At 45.2% G+C, this 14271-nt stretch overlaps 1 protein-coding gene across 8 annotated transcripts in view; it reads left to right on the top strand.

Moving 5' to 3' along the window:
• Nucleotides 1–14271, top strand: part of DPF3 (double PHD fingers 3) — a 247737-nt gene that overhangs the window by 46328 nt on the left and 187138 nt on the right. Inside the window, exon 1 of one of the 8 annotated variants that reach the window (XM_050953569.1) lies at nt 5289–5307. The exons of the other annotated variants lie outside the window; for them this stretch is intronic. The gene's annotated coding sequence lies outside the window, so the exon portion shown is untranslated. Of the gene's footprint in view, nt 1–5288; nt 5308–14271 lie in introns of those variants that run through there. 8 annotated transcript variants of the gene reach the window in all.

Genomic DNA, 14271 nt, shown 5'->3' with positions numbered 1-14271 from the left:
TTCACAATTTTGAAAGAAATGTTCAAGGAAAGGGACCAGGAAGGGTGGGGGCTAGTTGAGGAGCTCCCCCCGCCCCGAGCCTTGCTGAATTGGTAGTGGGACACTATAAAGAATCAGTTTCTGAGGCAGACAACAAAGAGGAACAGAACAAGGGACTTTTTGTCCTTTTTACAATGAGATGGGAGTATGAAGGGGTTTGGATCGATCCGGGGTTTGGAGAACGGGGTAAAGGGGAGCGCTCGGTCTAGTGGTGGGAGAGGAGGCTTTTAATAAAGCTTTTAACTTATTATTTGAATAAGTGAGAGAGGCCAGTTTTGATTTTGTCCACCTATGATTTGCCTCTTCCCACCACTGCATGAAACAATTAACCTCTCCTTTAGCCAATTTAGTTTTAGGTTGGCCGAGTTTGTCCTTTAAGACGTCCACTCAGTCTTTGTTCCAAGATTTTAACAGTGGCCACTGAGTTTTGGGATCCCCCTGAGTTAGCCTAGACCATTTTCCCAGAAATTTACAGGAGTCTTGACCCTTTTTACAGGAGTCTGGACCCATCCTAAATACATAAAATGAGCCGGCGTTCATTTAGGGAACTGTCCCGACTTAGACATCTGGTTACCAGTACAGGAGGACTTTCACACACCAATCACACAAGAAGGAAATTCAGGTTCGTCAGAGCGATGCCTGCTGCAACACATAAAAGGAGCCCACAGGCTACTGCCTCAATTGCCCTTGCTTTCACACTAAGGGTTTTACCCAAGGTGTGGTGCGGCTGCAATTGTGCAGATTTCACTCACTCAGACCGCGGGGACAGGAACCCCTTGGTCGGCCGATCCCCAGACAGAGACGGCACCCAGACTCAAACACTCCACAAGAGGACAGATAGACACAGAGACAGGACAGTCCTCAGTCCGGACAAAACACAGAAATAATTACCTGACCAGATTCCTGATGTCAGATCCCGGGATCCCTACCAGAACAGAGTGGGAACCAACAGGTTCAATGGCGTAGACCTCACTGTGGCTGTGCGCCTTTCCGCTCTAGTGGGGGACCGCTTGGGCCAAATGCCCAGGTGCCGGCTGCCACGGTCATCCCACAAAAACAGTCAGGAATCACACAGCCCCAGTGAAGACGTTTGCCATCTCGGTGGAACCTCCAAATTGTCAAAGTTAGAATCAGGACTCACAATTTGTCAGACCACTCTGTTTTATTAGCACAGCGCTCTGCCAATAACATTCAGAATATGTGAGCGGCCATGCAAGGCCAAAACAGTCTTATTTATACAGATAAAAGAGCGGGAATCAGACAAAGGAACAAAGAAAGCAAAACTGTAAAATTCACCTGGGGCACAGCATGCATATCCTACTTCCTTACTAACTCTTTATGGATCTGAGGCTAATACTTCACCAATTGCCCTTAAATGGTGCAATTGTTCTATGTGAATGTCTGTATTCCTGACACCTGGATTGCAGCATTCCAACAGTTTTTCTTAAAGGTACAGACAGCATTTCTTTAATCCTTTCTATTTTCACAATATAATTCATTCTACTTTCACAAGAGGAAATGTGCTCCCTGTGCTCTTAATTTGTCTTGCTAACTTGCAAATGCAACTAGTCTAGGACTTTATTTGTTCCACTGAGTGGATCTGAAAATAGATTTCCCTCCCCTCCCCCTCATTATTTACTTTCTGGTCTTGTTTTCATAACCAGCTTATCCACAAAATACACTTTTTGCCTCCTCTGTCTCCTGATATATCTTCAAGGTTACCCATTGCTAAGCAACCGCCACACAAAGTTGAAGGCTGGTCAGCAAATTCTTGTGTATTTCTCTGGGTTATCTCTGGTATGAAACTAAGGGGCAGTTGGCACGGGTGGTTAGCCTCATCTGTCCTGTCTGGAAGAGGGGGAGGGACGTGTGTTGGACTGCTGCTATGACTTTGGGAAAGGCTCTGACCTGAAAATGGATTGCAATTCCAACTGAATGGTTCTTTTCCTTGGTAATAGAATCGCACACCTGAGCTCTGTGTTTTTTGCATTAATTCCACCCCTCTTAAACTTTCCCAGTCAATTATCCATGTCCATCTACTGCTGTAGCAGACACATGACCCTTTCTGCTGCAGCAGGCTTATGGGGCTGCAGCGTTCTGCAGCAGCCCCCTCCAGCGTGGTTATCAATCAGGGCCTGTCAGATTTCTCCCTCAGACACATCTATTTCAGGGCTGTAAGACATAGCCTTTTGCTTTTGTTCTTTAAAAAAAAAATTATAAAGGGACCATCTCAGGTGCTGACTGTGTTGTTAGGGATTTGCGTTGACAGTAAAGACATTTATTAGTTTCAGTCTGTATGGGTTTCAATCAACCTCTGTGTCCATTTTGGTTTGTAGAGTTTTTTGGGCTTGTTTACAAAATTGAGACTAAAAATGGAATCAATGAGACTCATTAAGTTGACTATGGTTCTTAAACTATGGTCTATGCAGCACCAGCCGATCAGAGAGCTCTTCCAGGTGATTGGCCAAATGAATCATTTGAGAACAAAGGGGGATTAAGATGTTGGGAAGAGAGGATCTTTCTCTGCACTATGATTCAAGGCTTAATAAAAGCTGGAGAACCTCTTTGCACTGCAAATATGTTTGTGAGGATATGTCACAAATTTCATTGTCAAACCAAAATGCAAGCATCAAACTTGGACTCCAAATTCTTGTTTGTCCAGAGAGAGTAAAAAAGCTTAGCTTTGATATTCACTGAAAGGTTCATGTGCCCAAAACATACGCTCAGAAAATTCACCTGGCATGGTTTCCATGTTCAAGCCCCAAACTACCCACAATTTCAGTAGTTTGGGGTTGTGTCAGGAGTCGGGGCATGCAGCAGAGCTAATCTCCAGGCAGCCTCATTCTATAGCTGACCTGTAGCAGGCTGCCTGATTTAACCATGCAACTAATTGGCTGCAGAGGCCAGCAGGCTGGCTCTTAAGCCAGCAGCAGCAGCAGTTCTCTGGCTTCTTGGTGCTCATACTCCCATTGTGCCTGTTCTTGTGTGACCCGGTTCCTGTTGCTCCTGCCATGCACCCAGTCTTGCCTCCATCCTGCTTCTGCCTTCAACCCTCCTTACCTGATACCCTGGTCACGCCAGTTCCTGACCTCCAGTTTGACACTTGGCTTTGGCTCCTGACTACAACTCTGACCCTGACCACTGGGCCTGCCGTCCACTCTGACCACTAGGTCTGTGCCTGCTCTGACTACTAGGCTAGACCTCTCTGTCCTGGTTGGCTGACTGATTGAGAAGACCTTACAACTGGGGCCAGGTGCTCTTGGTGCTAACATAGACCCTACTAAGACACCATCAGAACTAGCAGATGCCATCCAGAACCTGCAGGAGCAAGTGACCACCCTGAAATCGAAGAATGTGGCCTTGCAGGTGCAGATTGCTCTGTTGGCTCCTCCTACTTTGCCCCACCTGAAGCCAAAGATTCCTCTGCCCAATCAGTTTGACAGAGATCAGGACAAGTTTTGGAGGTTCCTGAACCACTGTCGGCTTCTTTTCCTCCTATGCCCCGATTGTTCACCATGGACTAGGGCTGTGGGGAGCTCATCTTAAGTTTGTTGACAATGGAGGCCTGGGCCTGGGCTTCCCTGCTTCTAGAACAATCCATCCCTCTCTCAGGTTGAATTAATTCCTCTAATTGTTCCATGTCCATCATCTTTTGTGACCTCAACCGTGTGCAGACTGTCAAGGCAGTCCTTCAGGCCTCACGGCAGGGAGGCCAGCCCGTAATCAAGTATGCTGCTGAACTTCATTGTTTGGTTTCTGACACCAGGTGGAGAGAGGTGGCACAGCACCACTATTTCTGCCTGGGATTAAACAAGGAGATTAAGAATGAGTTTGCACGGGTGGAGCCTCTGCTCGGTTTGGACAACTTGATTGAATTATGCATCAGAATCGACGATTTACCTCACGGAGCGGCATTGTGAGCATACCTTGATTTTCTGGAAGCTGCCATTTCCCAAGCTCCTGACACCCCAGACATGCAGATCTTTCCTAGAATCATAGCTCGTGCAAGTCAACCAGGTTTTGCCTGCATGTCTGTGACTCAGAGAAGCACTGACAGTGGGATTTAGGCTTGTGCCTGTATTATGGGGAACCCGGCCATTTTGCCTTGATGTATCCAGCAAAGACTTGGGTGAAACTGGGGCTGGGAAATACCAGGTCCCCAGCTCTTAGGAGGGTGTATGGGCTGAACTGGTGTTCTTCCCTCTCCAGTGGTTCCCAGCACCCCTGTGTGTCAGTTTTCAACACAACTCTGAATACCTCTATTAATTCAACTACTAGTAAGCTTTGAAATCTCCCTATAGGCCTTAGTCAACTCGGAAGCCTCGGGTAACTTTATGGACTTAAAGTTTGTTAAGACCTATATGGTTTCCATCATGCACAAGACCCTCCAGAGCAGCTCAAGACTATTGATGGGTCTCTTCTCTCCTTAGGACTGTAATCCACCAGATCATACCAGTAACGGTTCAACTAACTCAGTTTATTGTCACAACTTTAGTTTAAGTCAGAAGAACTTCTGTATTCAGAGAAGTTCTAAGCCCCAAGCTTATCTAATCATTGACTATTTCATTCTTTTGCTCTGCTAAGTCAGAGGTGAGAGATGCAGAGCTAGGGGTCATCAGCAAATGCGGGTATCAGGAAACCATACAATTTGGATTAATCCACGTCCCTCATGCTCCTGTTTTCCTAAGTACACCCTGGTTTACCACCTGTGACTGCCACATTCACTGGTGAAAGGGGATCTGCACTTTAATTTTAGGCATTGCTGGCTATCACGTCTCTCCCAGGATCTGAGAAACAGACCAGCAGACTCTGCGGTTCATGTTGTATGGGGATTGAGATCTTCCAGAGGACAACAAGACTGTCAGAAGCCCCAGTACTCCCTGCAGCACTGCCATGATCCCTCACCAATACCATAAATTTGCTGACGTTTTGGAGAAGGGGAAGGCGGACATCCTATCCACACATTGGACTTATGGTTTCCCATTTGATCTCCAACCTGAAGCTGAGATCCCATTCAGTCGGATATATGCCCTCTCCGAACCTGAACTTTGAGCTGTCTGCCTTTACTTGCAGGATAACCCGAGGGTTTCATCTGTCCATCCACATCTGAGCAGGCACTCCAGTCTTTTTCGTCAAGAAGAAAGATGGCTCTTTGCAGCGGTGTAATGACTATGGGGGCTTGAACATGATGACCATACAAATCTGCTTCCTGCTCCCCATTATCAACGAGCTTCTAAACTGGCTCTGTGGGGCCTGTATTTTCACAAAGTAAGTGCAGCACGGGGCCTATAACTTGGTGTGTGTGTGTGTGATGGAGACGAGTGGAAGACTGCCTTTCATGCATGATATGGCTTCCATGAATATCTAATCATGCCATTCAGCTTATGCAATTGACCCAGCAACCTTTCAAAACTTTATGAATGCTATATTCTGAGATATACTGGACCACTTTGTCATTATCTACCTTGACCACATTCTGATTTTCTCCAAAGACCCAGCTCTTCATGACCAACATGTGTGTAGCATTCTTGAAAGATTATGCCAGAATCCCTGTATGCCAAACCAGAGAAATGTGAGTTTGATTGAGACACCCTTGAATTTCTTGGATATATCACCTCACCCCAGGGATTGGAAAGGGACCCTCGCAATGTGGTGGCCATCACAAATTGGGTGACACCAAAGCATGTACGTGGAATCCAATGCTTCTCGGGTTTTGCAAATTTGTATAAGACAATTTTATCCCAGAATTCTCTGCTTTGGCCAGCCCTTTGATGGCCTTGCTGAGAAAGAGAGACTGGTTTTCAGGGTCCCCAGAAGCACAGGCTACCTTTGATAATCAGAAACAGAAATTCACCACTGCTCCCATCTTGATCCACCCAAACCCTGCCAGATGGTTTACAGTAGAGGTGGACACTTCAGACTTTGCACCAGGGGCAGTCCTTTCCCAACCAGCTGCTCCCAATGATCGTCTTCACCTGTGTACTTTTTATGTGTGAAAACTCACTCCCACTGAGATAAACTATGACATCATGGACAAGGAATTGCTAGTCTTTGAAAAATGGCACCATGTTCTGAAGGGTTCTAGCTTCTCAGTCCAAGTCCTGACAGACCATAAAAATTTGCAATACCTAAAAATGACCAGGCACCTGAACCAGCAGCAGGCATGCTGGTGTCTCTTTGCACAATTTGAGTTTGTGGTCTCCCACTGGCTGGGATAAGGAACAGGAAGGAAGACGCATTGTCATGGAAGGATCAGTACTACAAACCCAGTGAGAAGACTACATCTAAGATTCTTAAACCCTCAGACTTAATTTCTGGCATGATAGTCTCCAACCTATTATCCTCCATCTGCTCTCAGTTACCTAATGACCCCTTTACCATCCAAACTGTCAAGCCTTAGACCACGACCAGGACCAGACCTTCACAGGCTTCACATTCCAGAGTGGGATTCTATACCATAAGGGACATATCTATGTGCTCAAAGGGACCACTTGGCTTAGTCCTATAACTCTGCCATGAGGCTCTGCTAGCAGGCCACTTCGGCTATTCCAAGCCCGAGACCTGGTTTCCAGGAACTTTTGGAGACCCAGAGGTGTTGCATCCTATGTAGACTCTTGTGACCATGGTGCCTGGATCAAGACCCCCGGTCAAGACTGCTAGGTCTCCTCCAGCCCTTACGCACTCCACGTTGGCCTTGGGCCATTGTTTCCATTGACCTTATTGCGGAATTATCACCTTCCCAAGGCCACACTACATTCTAGTGGTGGTTGACCACTTAACCAAGATGGTGTATTTTGTTCCACATTGTGCGCGTCTCTCTGCTCAGGAGATAACCTACCTGTTTGTGAGCAATATCTTTCATCTTCACAACTTACCTATGGGCATGGTGTCTGATCGAGGATTCCAGTTTATTTCCTGCTTCTGGCAAGAATTTCTACACTTCCTAGTATCAAGACCTAACCTTAACAGCCTGTCACCCTAGCATCAATGGGCAGGCAGAGCGTGTCAATCAGGTCCTTGAACAGTACCAACATTTCTTCCTAAACTATCCTCAGGATGATTGGCTGTCTCTAATCCCTCATGCTGAGTTTGCATATAACAATGCTATACATGCCTCCACCAAGCAGACTCCCTTCTTTGCTAACTGTGGTTTCCATCTTTCTGCTCATCCAGAGATCCCCTCTAAATCGTTGATGGCCACTTTTACCAAACTCAGAACAGCAGGTACGTCAAGAACTCCAGAGGCAGTTAGGCGTTGCCAAAGCTGCCTACAAATGGTATGCCAACTGGTCCTGCCAGCCAACACCTGGCTTTGGGATAAGGGCAGGGGCCGCTCTATGTTTTTTGCCGCCCCATGCACGGCAGTCAGTCAGCCTTCGGTGGCATTTCTGCAGGAGGTCCGCTGGTCACATGGATTCAGTGGTGGTTCTGCGCGTGATCTGCTGGTCCTGTGCCTTCGTGGTACCCGCCGCTGAATTACCACCAAAACCGCGGGACCAGTGGACCTCCCACAGAAATACCGCTGAAGGCTGCCTGACTGCTGCCTTCACAGCGACTGGCTGGCAGCCCGCCCCCCGCGGCTTGCCACCCCAGCATGCGCTTGCGGCGCTGGTGCCTGGAACCACCCCTGGGTAGGAGACAAAGTCTGGTTGTCCACCTGGAATCTTCGATCGACTTGCCCCTCTCCAAAGCTGAACTGTAAGTACCTGGGGACTTTCCAGATCATGAAATAGATTTATCTGGTTACTTGTAAATCACAGCTATCAGATTGCCTCAAGATTCGTCCCATCTTCCATATCTCTCTTCTAAAACCATTAGTCAAAAATCCCTTCCCACTCTGGACTACTTCCCCTCCTCTGCCTATAACTGCTCAGGGCCAAGAAGAATATGTGGTTTGGTAGATTCTAGACTCTCACTGGCTTTGAGGAAAACTACAATATATAATTGACTGGGATTGGTGTGGCCCAGATGAATGTGGGAACTGCAGAACAGATCTATGCCCTGGATCTCTTGCATGCCTTCCACCCCACTTACCCTGAGAAGCCAGGGTAAATGGTGCCCTCAAAGTGGGGGTACTGTCAGGAATCAGGGCTTGCAGCAGAGCTAGTCTCCAGTCAGCCTCATCAGCTGGCCTGCAGCAGGCTAACCAATTAACCATGCAACCTGATTGATTGCAGAGACCAGCAGGCTGGTTCTTATGCCAGAAGCAGCAGCAGCTTGCTGGCTTCTCAACGCTCATACCCGCCACTGTGCCTGCTTCTGTGTGACCTGGTTCCTGCTTCTCCTGCTTTGCACTCAATCTTTCTCTGTCCTGCCCCTGCCTTGAACACTCCTTGCCTGATACCCTACCGACTCCAGTTTCTGACCTTCAGTTTAACCTTTGGCTCTGGCTCCTGACTACGGACTCTGGCTCAACCCTTGGCTCTGGTATCTGGTTACTGCCTTCTGGTTTGACCCTTGGCTTTGGCTCCTGACTATGGCTCTGACCTCATCCGCTGGGCTAGACCACCTGCTCTGACCACTAGGGTAGACTGCCCTCATCCCGGTTGGCTGACAGTTTGCCCAGTTCTAACTATCATTCAGGCGTTTGAGTTGAGGGCTGATCCTACTCCCTGACCACAGGGCAGGTGCATAGCTGTGTAAAGAGGCCTCAGCTATGGGTCTTGCAATCAGATGGCAGTCTGAAACTCACCCTTTGGGATGGGCAAGGTTAGGTTAGTTTTCATGCTGTTGCTTGGACAGGGTAGAAGCCACCAAATGCATTAGTTGCCTCCATAATGTTCTGTCATGATGTGTTATGGGGTATGATGCCTGTGTGGGTTGGGTGTGTGATGCCATCCAGCCATCGTGGATGGCAAAGGGTAGCCTCTGAAATGTGAACACTATCTCTGCTTGATTCAAACGATAATCCCATTGTGGAGACATTCCTTAGGGGTAGGCATTTGGAATGTCTTACTGAGGATGCTGACCATTCAGTGATTGATATTGACTTGGTCTGAACGAATTTCTGTCCAGAGCTCCTTGATTGGAAAGATAGCTGTTATAGGGACACCAGATGTTTATTGGCCTAGAAACTGAGAGACCAGGACTGGGACTCGAACTTGGCTCTCCTGCATGCTGCACTACCATCAGAGCAGGTGGAATATTTAGTATCATGTCTAGAATGTTTTGGTGATCTTGGATCTCATTTCTAGTGGATAAGCACCTGCATCATGAAAGCCACTATCCCACTTAGCACTAATTTGACCACTCCGTGGGGCAACCTTATATGAGAAGACAAAGACTGAACAAAGACCTAGCCTTAAAGATGGTTCCTCCGAGCAGGGATGAGGTATTTTGTGACAATGGGAAGCTTGCAGTGCTGTACCCGTTCTGTGGAAATACTGAGGACTTTGGGGCCAAATTCAGTCTGGTGTAAGCAGTTGCAACTCCATTTCATTTAGTGGAATTTCACTTGCTTAGACCCGGTCTGAATTTGACTCTTAATACATATGACAGTATAGCATCCTGGCATCTTTCAACAGAATTACATTCATTAATTCAAAAGCCAAATGAGTGGCATATCTTTGATTTTATGAAATGACCTTTATTCTAATTTTTGATTATATTGATTTTATTATGACTAGATTGTGTGTTTGTGATTGTATGTAAAAATATAGGAAAGAGCGGATGTTTATAGTAGATGAGTCTTAGGAAAAAATGATATTGTTGGCTAATCAATGTACTGGCCTTTCAAACACTTTGTACTGATTTATTGTGGCCCATGTTCTAACTCTCCCATTGTCTGACTTCAACAACTTGTGTAATGGAAAAGAATGATTTTTTACAAGAGGACTCTGGGAACTTTCTGAATATTACAGCACTCTTTGGATCAATGAATATCCCAGAAACTCCTTACGTAAGTGACCTAAAATCAGGTGATCAAGCCTCTTCTCCCCTCCCCTTCCCTAGAGAGATGTCTGTAATTAGATAAAATGAGGACAGAATATGCATAAGTATCTGTTATGCTGGGATTCCTGCCCAGAAAAGAAACTAATGTCCTAATCTGGTCATAATTTTTTTGCACCCTTTATATTATTGACAGGGTTATGGTTTGACAATGATGGGAGTTCAGAAGCAGATTTTCTATTAAAGAGCAGCTGCAGGCTCATGGTAACCTTTCTAAATTGACTGGTTTCCAAAACTATTTGAATTATGCATCCTATATCTTCTGTGCTACGTTCCCTTCATCATTTGTTGCTAAGGACCTTTTATTTGTAAGGAATGGCCTGATTCTTCACTGCCCAGCATTTTGTGCAATCAATTTATACGTGTGCAAAGTTAATGCGAATCACTAGCTGCTTGATTTGGTAGCATTTTGCACCCACTTTGCAGAGGTGTAAATGACTATACAAGGTGCAAGGTGGTAGAGAGTCAGGCCCAGAATTTTTATTTTTGTGCATTTCATTTGGTGCCCGCTGTCTGTTCCTAGCCTGAAACCTTTCCCCTCTCTCTGTGAAATGTAATTGGTTGCTATGGTGGGGACTATTATGACGTGTCAAACATGGGACATGCACACTTTGCTTCACAGTGTACTCCATTTAGTTAGAACATGTTTAGCTGCGACGTCTCCCAGAGAACTGATGTAAGGGCAAAATCTTTAATGAGTGCCACTTAATGGAGATTGTAAGTAATTCTGTTTGCAGGATTTGCCTTCAGGTGATTTAGTACAGATGAGGCCTTTGGTGTGTCATTCTCATGCTTGTTCTATTTGCTCTTCTCTAGAGCTATGATATGTGCAGAAATGGGTTGAATTGCTTTACTGCTGGGTGTTTGCCCCTTGCTGTCCAGCCACACATGCTGGGCTGCCATGCCATGTGCCTGCCATTTGTCCCTGCCTTGGCACTGGAAGGTAACTGTGTCAATCCCTGTCCCAATGCACACAGTGTCTCCTCCAGTTTCCATGGGGCTTTGCAATAACTTGATATGCTCAGCAGTTCTCTAACAACAGCATTGCAATTAAATTGTTGTGTGCTACTTGGGCACACCTGTTAATGGGGATGATGGCCATTCCATCCTCTGCTCCCAGCACTTCCTCGTTGATGGGATTCTGCTGTGGGTTGCCACTGCAAGTTTCTGACAGGAAGGACACTTTGTGGCTTGAGGCTAAATTCCCGTCCCCTTATTGAAGTCTACGGGGCTACTAGTAACCTAAGGTGCTGATATACAGAGTAAAGGGATGGGAATCTGACTCTTAGAAACTGCCATTGCAGACTCCTGGATGCTTCTTTAACAACTGTACAAGATCACTGTTTTTCTTTTTTGTAAAAGCAGCAAAGAATCCTGTGGCACCTTATAGACTAACAGACGTTTTGGAGCATGAGCTTTCGTGGGTGAATACCCACTTCTTCAGATGCAAAGCTCATACTCCAAAACGTCTGTTAGTCTATAAGGTGCCACAGGATTCTTTGCTGCTTTTACAGATCCAGACTAACACGGCTACCCCTCTGATACTTTCTTTTTTGTGTGTCCGTTTGGTAGGAGTCAACTCAAAACCCCCAAAGTTTTACTTTTTCAACTTCTTTTGCATTTTTATCTCTGTCTCATAACTTAGCAACAATGAAGTTCAAACTGTCAGCACTCAAGGATCCTTCAGCCCTCTTCAGGAAACACAGTCACCAGTATAAGAGAGGTTTCTTGGAGCAGGATGGGAATCTACATACTAGTCTCTCTTCCCTGCCTTGCTCCAGAATCCTGAAGGTAAGAGTCATAATTTTGTAACGATAGGGTTAAGATCAGTAAAAGGTTAGCTCTCCTCCTTTCTGTACATTCCCAAAGAAGGTAACAACTAAATATTTCCATTGCTCTAGCTGTGTTATAAACCAGGGAGCCTGAAGGCCACTCGACTGTGGCTATATTTAAGTGTGAATTATTATTTTTGTAATTATGTTCCATCTGCAACCTTTGTGAGATGAGGGTTTTCTTTGCACATGCTGTAATGCACAGAGAAGGAGATTTAAGGTGATTATTTCTTTTCCATTGTCACGTAACAGTAGAAGCTTGTGTGTCTGGATTGAAATGACTTTTTTCTGTATATTGAATATAGAGAAACCATAATAAAATTTACCAGATATGAAAGATGGCAATCAGCAGTAGAATAGCTTATACTGATTTGTTTTTTCATGTTTATTTTAGTAATTTTAAAGACTATTGTCAATGTCTGATCTTATTTACATTGGTCAACAGAAGTCAGTGGAGTTATGTCAGTGTATGTGTAAGTGAGAGGAGAATCAAGTCCAGGTTATCTCAGAACAACCCTGCTACTAGAGACATTTACATGAAAACAAGAAGTTTTTTTCCTCCTTTCCCATTTGAAGAGTCATCAAAATTCTCTATTTGTGGTGGGAAAGTCCTGTCAATAGCAGCCAACTGTGACATCCCAAACAGATTTAACATGAGAGCGGATGGTCTCTTGGCCCTCGTCCAGACTAACCCGCGGCATCGGCGGGTTAAAATCGATTGCTCGGGGATCGATATATCGCGTCTAGTCTGGACGCGGTGTATCGATCCCCGAGCGCGCTTACATCGATTCCGGAACTCCATCAATCCGAACGGAGTTCCGGAATCGACGCGGAGAGCCGCGGACATCGATGGCGCCCCGTCCAGACTGGTGAGTATCTCGATTTTAGAAATTCGACTTCAGCTACGTTATTCCCGTAGCTGAAGTTGCGTATCTAAAATCGATTTTAATTCCTAGTCTGGACGTGGCCTTGGAAATAGAAAGGGATCTGAACAAAAATATTGGTTCCCAGTACCTCTTGTCAACTTTTATCAGTAAAGCTGGATCTGAAGTTTTATGACTCTCCTATCTTTATAACGGGCTGGATCCAAACACCCACAAGCTTTTGGGGATTTCAGATCTGAATTAATCTCTACTTAAAGAGCCAAGGTCTTATTTTCATGTAAATACCTCTGCCAGTGAGACGCGAGGGAAAGGATAAAGCAGAAAATATAGAACATTGGCAGAATTGTTTTTCAGTATCATATTTTAAAAAGTTTTTCCATAAGGCATCATCATCTCTTTAAAAGCACAGGAGAGAGTAAATTTGTCAATGAGCCAGAATGGTTAAATGATCTTAAATACGTTGGGCTGGGTTTTCGTTCACCTTTCTTTCTTTAAAACTCCAGTAATGAAAACACTAGCAGAGGGGAAAAAATGAACTCTTTTTCAGCAAGTGGTGGTGGTGCCATTCTAATCAGATCATAACAAGAATGTTAGCAACGGTTAGGTTTGGCATTAAACACACATACAATGTTTGTTCTTTTATAGTTTCTGTATTACACAGTAAAAATAGCACAGTCATGAAACTCATTTGTTACCATTGTGCCAACTTCATTCAGCTGACTCTCTGCTGCTTTGAAGTTTTGAAGCAGAGTGTTTCATCTGTGTGTTAATGCCAACTATCAATTTATTCCCCCTTCTTTCTTGTCCCCCTGAAACCAATGCATAGTAATTATCTCTAGGTTTGGTGACACCTGCAGAACGGTTCCTGCATCAAATAAACCATGACTACACCAGATGTTTCAATACTTTGAGCCAATAAGAAACAATATGGACCACTAGGGGCCTTCTCAGATTGCTGCAAGGAGAGTGCCTTTTGATCTCTCAGTTTGCTCCCCTCCAAAAATTCATTACAGCTGCTTCTTTGCTTGACAGAGCTGTTCCAAGAATGTACTGGTTGGAAAGTTTCCTCTTCCCTGTGACGGATTTGGAGTGGGCCTGTAATACTTTTTGAATAGTATGCATTCTATATGTTTGTCAGATGGTTCTAAGGGATGTTTACGGTCTGAATATGTTGGTTTAGTTTAATAGGGCTGTTGGAAATAACAAGCAGGATGACAAAAACAAGGACTCAGTGTAAGGCATCCCTCAAACAAACACTTTGGGTTTTTTTACAAGGCAGTGTGAGAGCAGTTGGTCTGGAGGGCACTGGCTCAACCTCCCATCAAACTAGTTTTGGACTAGCAGGGTCAGAAAAGCCCAGGAAGGGAGAACAAAGAATTGTGGATAAAAAAGGGATTCTTCCCCTTTCTAGGGCACTCAGACACTCCTGGATGTCTGAAGGAGCGAGGTCTGCCACATCACCAACACAGCCCGTGTGTAGAGCTTTCATTGTTTTAAAAATCCTTTCTCTTATATTATGTTTTGTTCCTACTTTTAAGATAGGACAATACCTTCTTTTAAGAAGTCTA

The sequence above is a fragment of the Gopherus flavomarginatus genome, chromosome 5, assembly GCF_025201925.1.
Source record: "Gopherus flavomarginatus isolate rGopFla2 chromosome 5, rGopFla2.mat.asm, whole genome shotgun sequence".
Taxonomy (NCBI): domain Eukaryota; kingdom Metazoa; phylum Chordata; order Testudines; family Testudinidae; genus Gopherus; species Gopherus flavomarginatus.
This window is presented reverse-complemented; position numbering and strand designations above follow the sequence as displayed.